The sequence below is a fragment of the Nycticebus coucang genome, chromosome 19 (assembly GCF_027406575.1).
Source record: "Nycticebus coucang isolate mNycCou1 chromosome 19, mNycCou1.pri, whole genome shotgun sequence".
Taxonomy (NCBI): Eukaryota; Metazoa; Chordata; class Mammalia; order Primates; family Lorisidae; genus Nycticebus; species Nycticebus coucang.
The window spans coordinates 55,350,326-55,358,480 of NC_069798.1; the positions used below are offsets into that span (position 1 = coordinate 55,350,326).

Here is an 8,155-nt window from a genome sequence, read left to right on the forward strand (position 1 = left end):
CTTGGCGTTCAGCGTGGGCCCTGTGTCTTGGTCCATTGGCTTGTGTGTCTGCTTTCATACCATGTGATACTGCTTTGTTTACAGTTTGAAATCAGGAAGTTTGATGCCTTCAGCTTTGTTTTTCTCAAGATTGCTTTGGCTATTCAGGGTCTTTTGTGGTTCTATACCAATTCTCAGACTATTTTCTCTATATCTGTAAAAAGTTCCATTGAAATTTTGATAGGGGCTGCATTGACTCTCTAGACCACTTTAAGTAGTATGGGCATTTAAGTAATATTAATTCTTGAAATCCATGAACACAGGAAAACTTTCCATTTATTTATGTTTTCTTCAATTTCTTTTCATTAATGACTTATAATTTTTGGTATATAATGTCTTATAATTTTCTTATAATTTACAGATCTTTCACCTCCTTGGTTAAATTTATTTCTGAGTATTTTATTCTTTTGATGCCATTATAAGAGAGATTGCTTTCTTAATTTCTTATACAAATAGGTCATTGTTAGTGTATAGAAACACAATTGATTTTTGTATGTTAATTTTGTACCCTGAAACTTTACTGAAGTTATTAGTTCTAACAGGTGTTTTAACAGAGTCTTTGGGGTTTTTTTGCATATAAGAGTATGTCATCGGGCGGCACCTGTGGCTCAAGGGGTAGGGCGCCGGTCCCATATGCTGGAGGTGGCGGGTTCAAACCCAGCCCCGGCCAAAAACCAAAAAAAAAAAAAAAAAAAAAAAAAGAGTATGTCATCTTCGGTTCCGCGCTGTGGTTCCGCCATGGAATCCAACAAGGATGAAGCCGAGTGCTGTATTAGCATTGCTCTCAAGGCCATCCAGAGCAACCAGCCCGACCGGGCGCCCTGCTTCCTGGAGAAGGCACAGCGACTGTACCCAACACCGCGAGTTCGCGCCCTGATCGAGTCCCTCAACCAGAAACCACAGACTGCCAGTGACCAGCCCCAACCCACAGACACAACCCACACCACTCATAGGAAGGCAGGTGGGACTGATGCCCCCTCGGCCAACGGTGAAGCTGGAGGAGGAGAGAGCAGTAAAGGCTACACTGTGGAACAAGTGGCAGCTGTGAAAAGGGTCAAGCCATGTAAAGATTACTACGAGATCCTGGGGGTGAGCAGAGGAGCCTCAGATGAGGACCTGAAGAAGGCTTACCTCAAATTGGCCCTCAAATTCCACCCGGACAAGAACCGTGCTCCTGGTGCCACTGAAGCTTTCAAAGCCATTGGCACAGCATATGCGGTACTTAGCTACCCAGAGAAAAGGAAGCAATATGACCAGTTGGTGATGACAAGAGCCAGGGAGCCCGGCATGGCCATGGGCACGGGGACTTCCACCGTGGCTTTGAGGCTGACATTTCTCCTGAAGACCTCTTCAACATGTTCTTTGGAGGTGGCTTCCCTTCTAGTAACGTCCACATCTACAGCAACGGTCGCATGCGCTATACCTACCAGCAAAGGCAGGACCGCAGGGACAACCAGGGTGACGGTGGGCTGGGGGTGTTTGTTCAGCTGATGCCCATCCTCATCCCGATCCTCGTGTCGGCTCTCAGCCAGCTCATGGTCTCCAGTCCTCCCTACAGTCTGAGCCCAAGACCATCAGTGGGCCATGTCCACAGGCGAGTCACTGACCACCTGAGTGTCGTCTACTATGTGGCAGACAGTTTCTCTGAGGAGTACACAGGCTCCAGCCTAAAAACAGTTGAACGGAACGTGGAAGATGATTACATTGCCAACCTTCGAAACAACTGCTGGAAGGAGAAGCAGCAGAAGGAAGGCTTGTTGTACCGGGCCCGCTACTTTGGTGACACAGATATGTACCACAAAGCACAGAAGATGGGCACTCCAAGCACAGAAGATGGGACTGTCAGAGGTGCAGGCCTCCCTGCATGGATAGTCCTGGGCCAGCCATGCCACCGAGACTATGAAATCCCTGGAGAATTTTTGGTGACAAGCACTGAGCCAAGGTGATGGACTGTGTAGTTAAGGAAAGACATACAAAGAAAAAAAATTAAAATGGAATTGGAGGCCAAACGCCCGCACAACTGCCCTCTCTCTCACCCAGTAAATGCAGAAAGCTCTTAGGACAGTCAGAAAACCTGCCGCGGGGCTGCTTCCTCCCTCCCTGGGCTGGCAGAGGCTCCACATCGGCTCTCTCCTAGGATACAGAAACCATGGCAACGAAAGTAGAATGTAAAACTTGCAGCAAATGTCTGTGGGAAGGGCTGGGGGAGGAGTTGCCCAAGCCTTTCCTCCCCCTCCCAGGAGCCACCACCAGTCACCTCTCAGGAGAAGCCAGAGGCGTTGGCCAAGGACAGAGCGGAGGAGGAAAGAATTCTCCACGGAATGTAATTTATAGATGCGTGTATATGTATATATATATATTTATATGTAAATAGACATATATAAAGATATATATAGTTGACTTTTTAAACTAAAAAAAAAAAAAGAGTATGTCATCTTCAAACAGAGATAATTTAACTTATTCCTTTCCAATCTGGATGCTTTTTATTTCTTTTCTTTTCTTTTTTTTTTTTTTTGTCTAATTGCTCTGGCTAGGATTGCCAGTACTGTGTTGAATCCATGTGGCATATTCAACACCCTAGTTCTTTTCTGGTTCCATATTACAGGGGAAAAGCTTTCAGCTTTTAAACATTGAATATATTAACTGTTGGGTTGTCAAACATGGTTTTTATTATGTTGAGGTGTGTTTCTTTTATATATAATTTGTTGAGAGTTTTTATAATAAATATTAGAACAGAAATAAGAAAATAAAGAATATAATACAATAGAAAAGACTGATGAAACTAAGAGTGGGTTTTCTGTAAAGAGAAAAACATTGACAACTTTTTAGCTGAACTAATCAAGGATGAAAGGGAGGGGACTGAAAGAAATAAATGTGCAAATGAAAGAGGAGATACCACATATACCACAAAAACACAGAGAGTCTACTATGAACATAAACAATTATATGCTAATAAATTGGATAACCTAGAAGAAATGGATAAATTCCTAGAAACATACAATCTTTGGTTGATATTGGTTGAATCATGAAGAAATAGAAAATCTGAGCAGAGCAATAATTAGTAAGGAGATGGAATCAGGAATCATAAAGTTCTCCAAAATAACAACAACAAAATCCCAGGACTAGACAGCTTCACTAGTGAATTCTACCAAGCATTTAAAGAATTAATACCAATCCTTCTGAAACACTTCTGAAAACTTGAAGATAAAGGAACACTTTCAAATTCATTTCATGTGAGGCCAGCATTACCCTCACACTAAAGCCAGATAAGGAAATTAGAAGAACAGAAAATTATAGGTCAATATCCCTGGGGAACATAAATAAAAAAATCCTTAACAAAATACTAGCAAACCAAATTCAACAGCACATTTAAAAGACCATTGAACGTGATTAGGTGGGATTAATCCCTGGTATACGAGGATGGTTCAACATATATAAATCAATAAATATGATACACCACATCAACAGAATGAAAGATAAAAATCATATGATCATCTCACAAGAAGTAGAAAAAGCATTTGACAAAATTCAATGTTCCAATATTCTTCATTCTCAAATTTAGTATAGAATTTTCCTATTTTCTAGACTTGGTCACACTTTTGCCACCCTAAAGACAAGTCAAAAGGTTTATGGCTGCTTTGCTTTTGGTCTCAAGGTCAGGGTGAGTCACAGCCCCTTCTTCCTTCTCCTGTTACTCACCTTAATCATTATCAATGTCATGGTCATCTCAATACCATTACTTGAACTAGGTACCATGTGTTAACTTTACATGCATTGTCTCATTTCATGTTCACAGGACCTCATGGGGTCAATATTATAATCCTTCCTCTTTCACATCCCCCCCTCCATATTCAATCTATCCAAGAGTTCATTCGGGTCCACTCTCCATCACAGAGCAGGCCACCTTCTTATCTTGCTTGGATGGAGGACTGAGTTAGCCTTCTAACTGGTCTCCTTCCAGCTATTCTTAGCTCCCTTCTGTCCACTTTTCACTGGGCAGCCAGACAACTGCCCAATCATGCACCTGAGAGCATGCCATTCCTTGCACAAAACCCACCCAAAAGCTTACTCTTGTAATGAGGAAGAACTCCAACCCCTTTGCACTGCTCTAGAAGACTTACCCCTTCCCCACTCCTCAAACCTCATCACTTAACCCCCCTATCCTCCCCAACTTGCTCACTGAGTGGCAACGACATTGGCCTTTTTTCTCCTCTTGAAAATCCTCCAAGCTCCTTCCTGCCTCAGGACCTTGGCACTTACATTCTCTCTGCCTGAAATGTCTTTCCTCACATATTCACGTGATCTTTCATATCATTTTATTTTGTCCAGAGCACCTACTACTCTCCAAAATGACCTCCTTTATTATTTGTTTGTTGACTGCCTGTCTCATGAGAAGAGGGACCTTATCTGTTGGTTCTCTAGCACTGAGAACATCCGTTACATACTGGGGTGGTTGATTTAGTGAATAACTATAAGGAACTCTATTTTCACATGAGGAAACCTTTAAGTAACTTGTCCAATTTCACACAGCTATTAATTGGCACGAGGATACATTTTTTCATATTATTATACTCTGTAATCTGGAGTTTTTCTAAAATATTAATTATTTCCCATGTGTTTGGAAAATGTCAAACTGCTTTGCTTCCCTTCCTAAGCAGTCCACAGAAATCATTTGATCACTTTCAAAAGGCATTTCAGTCCACTCCAGTCTTGTTAGCATCAGCGCTGGCTGGGGCTTCCTCCACTGCCTTTGAAGTGTGCGTTCATTACTGGAGGAGGCAGGGGTTCCCATGCAGCCACTGCCATCTTGTCCAGAGCCCACACCATCTCAGGGAAGGTCATTCTTTTTCCAAAGTGGCTCCTGCAACTCTACTGCTGATGATTAGCTTTAGTATACTTTTACAGTTTACTGTGATTTTATGAACATTTGCTTGTTGATTTTTATTGTGTTTTCTCCTCTGACTCCTTAAGCCCTAAAAATACTGACCCTATACGTCCTGACCAAATTGAGTTAGTCTCTTTTAGCCACTAGGTACTTTCAATAAGGTTTTCAAGATGCTTCTCAGAAGGGTCTTTATTCAAGGGTCAGGCATTCCCCATGCTTACCACGGGTATGCATATTGTTAAGGTCAATAAACGATCTTTGAAGAAATATAATTTAAAAATTTTAAGCATTTCAGGATGTCATCCTGAGCTGCTGGGCCGCGGGTGCCGGTGCGCACCGAGCCGTGGTTCCTACTGCACTGCCCTGCACTGGGTCGGAGTCCCTGGATTTCAGCGGAGGTCCGCTTGCTGCCCGGGCCAGCGTAGAGCCTGCCATTTGCCCGCCCCCAACCCCGGACTGAGCTGGGGGCATGCTCCAGCCCCCCCCCCCCGGAGCCCGGAAAGGAACCCAGGAGCGCCGCCGCCCAGTCCCAGCGCCCAGACCGGAACCGCTGCAAAGGAACCCTGAACCGCCGCGCCCGTCCCACGGGCAGCCTCAAGGGGTCGGCGACTAAAGTCTGGATTTCAGAGAAGGTGAAAACCCTAACTGGACTCTCCTAAACCCTCAAGGAGGCCCGAGCCGACTTCTTTTCTACCCTGCCTGCCCCCCAGGACTGGGCAGTTGCTGAAGGCCCTGGGGGGGGGGGCAGGACTGTGGTTGTAGCCCCCCCCCCCCACTCCAACATGATGGACCCAAGTTAGTCTGCCCAGCCTCATCCAGCATCCTTCAGGCCCAGAGAGAACCCCAGGGGCTCTGAAAGCTTGACCTGCCGCCTGTCAGCAATGGAGACGAAGCTGCCCCCTGCGAGCACCCCCACAAGCCCCTCCTCCCCAGGGCTGTCGCCTGTGCCCCCGCCGGACAAGGTGAATGGCTTCTCCCGCGGGTTCCTCCGCAGGGCCTGTCCCCGGCGCTCTCACAGCTCTTCTCTGTTCCGCTATCAGAGTAACCAGTAAGAACATAAGCCACTGCCCCTGCTCAAAGATGTCCCAGCCTCTGAGGTACATGAGCTGCTGAGCCAGAAGCTGGCCCAATGTGGGGTGATGTTTGACTTCTTGGACTGTGTAGCTGACCTAAAGGGGAAGGAGGTGAAGCGGGCAGCACTCAGTGAGCTGGTGGAGTGTGTGGGGAGTACCCGGGGTGTCCTCATTGAGCCTGTCTACCCAGACATCATCCGCATGATCTCAGTGAATGTCTTCCGGACTCTGCCACCCAGCGAGAACCCTGAATTTGACCCTGAAGAGGATGAGCCCAACCTCGAACCTTCATGTCCACATCTGCAGCTCATATATGAGTTTTTTTCTGCGTTTCTTGGAGAGCCCAGACTTCCAGCCCTCCGTGGCCAAGAGATATGTGGATCAAAAGTTTGTCCTGATGCTTCTGGAGCTGTTTGATAGTGAGGACCCCAGGGAGCTTGAGTACCTCAAGACTATCCTGCACCCGGTCTATGGCAAGTTCCTGGGTCTCCGGGCCTATATCCGCAAACAGTGCAATCACATCTTCCTCCGGTTCATCTATGAATTCGAGCAGTTCAATGGCGTGGCTGAGTTGCTGGAGATCTTAGGAAGCATCATCAATGGCTTTGCACTGCCCTTGAAGACTGAGCACAAGCAGTTCCTGGTTCGCGTCCTGATTCCCCTGCATTCCGTCAGGTCGCTGTCTGTCTTTCACGCCCAGCTGGCATACTGTGTAGTGCAGTTCCTGGAGAAGGATGCCACCTTGACAGAGCATGTGATCCGGGGGCTGCTCAAGTACTGGCCAAAAACCTGCACCCAGAAGGAGGTGATGTTTCTGGGAGAGATGGAAGAGATTCTTGATGTCATCGAGCCTTCCCAGTTTGTGAAGATCCAGGAGCCTCTCTTTAAGCAGGTGGCTCGCTGTGTTTCCAGTCCCCATTTCCAGGTTGCAGAGCGGGCTCCGTATTTCTGGAACAATGAGTATATCCTGAGCCTCATTGAGGACAACTGCCACACTGTGCTGCCTGCTGTGTTTGGGACCCTCTATCAAGTCTCCAAGGAGCACTGGAATCAAACCATCGTATCTCTGATCTACAATGTGCTCAAGACGTTCATGGAGATGAATGGAAAGCTGTTTGATGAACTCACAGCCTCCTACAAGCTGGAAAAGCAGCAGGAGCAGCAGAAGGCCCGGGAGCGCCAGGAGCTGTGGCAAGGTCTGGAGGAGCTGCGGCTACGCTGGCTACAGGGAACTCAGGGGGCCAGGGAGGCCCCCATCCAGTGGCTTACACCCCAGGTGGCCACCAGTGGGGGTCAGAGCTAGAAAGCCACCTGGAAAGGGAGAAGCTAAACCCAGAGCCACCAGTCCCTCCATCCCTTCACCTGCCCAGGGGCCCAGAGAGACACACACTTCCTGCAGGCCTTACCAGAGTGGATTCTGAGGACTCCCCGCCCAGCCTAGCTTTCACTGGGGGGAGACAAGGAAAGAAGATGGTGGTCTTGGCAACAGAACTCTCAGGGCTTTGTGGCAGGACTTGATCAGGGCAAGCTTGACCAGAAAGCTGCCATCAGGGATCTTTCCCTACCCTGCAAAGCTGGACTCCAGGCTGCAGGCAGGCTCCTAGCCCCTGCTCCCAGCCTAGGGCAAGGACACTCAGTGCTTCACCTGCCCTTGCCTCGGGCCCGCTCGAGGTCCTTCCTTATCCCCACCATGGAGTCCATGGTCTATTTATTCTCGCCCAGCTCACCCTCAACACAGATATTGTCCTGGGCCTGGGGCATTCTCCTTCCCTCCCCCCTCTTGCCCTATACTTCCTGGTCCCCTTTTTATTTATTGGGCAGGGGGAGAGGTGAGGGCACAGGCAAAAAAAGATTCACAGTGTCCTGGGATAAGAGTCACAGTAATAATGGTCTATCCCCCTTCCCCTGGCTGGGGGGTAGACTTAATAAAAGAGAGAAACTAAAAAAAAAAAAAATTTAAGCATTTCTGAAATGAGTTAAGAAAATAATCAAACATCATTTTGTACTTGTATATGCTATCTTTCTATAGCTCCAGAAATTAGACACCTTCAGAGAGTGATGTTTTTTAGTTTATAGATGAAGTTGTGAAAATATATAGTTTTCCAAGAATAGCAGCATTTTAAGGTTGAATAAAGAAGCTAAACTGACTCTCAAGATG

At 46.8% G+C, this 8,155-nt stretch overlaps 2 pseudogenes across 2 annotated transcripts; both read left to right on the plus strand.

Annotated features, from left to right (window-relative positions):
- Positions 1-761: 761 nt before the first annotated feature.
- Positions 762-2,450, plus strand: LOC128571798 (dnaJ homolog subfamily B member 12-like; annotated as a pseudogene). The gene has a single exon (XR_008375977.1). The product of XR_008375977.1 is annotated as a dnaJ homolog subfamily B member 12-like (transcript).
- Positions 2,451-5,700: 3,250 nt separating this feature from the next.
- On the plus strand, positions 5,701-7,761 carry LOC128571785 (serine/threonine-protein phosphatase 2A 56 kDa regulatory subunit beta isoform-like; annotated as a pseudogene). Its single transcript, XR_008375972.1, has one exon. The product of XR_008375972.1 is annotated as a serine/threonine-protein phosphatase 2A 56 kDa regulatory subunit beta isoform-like (transcript).
- The last annotated feature ends 394 nt before the right edge of the window (positions 7,762-8,155 follow it).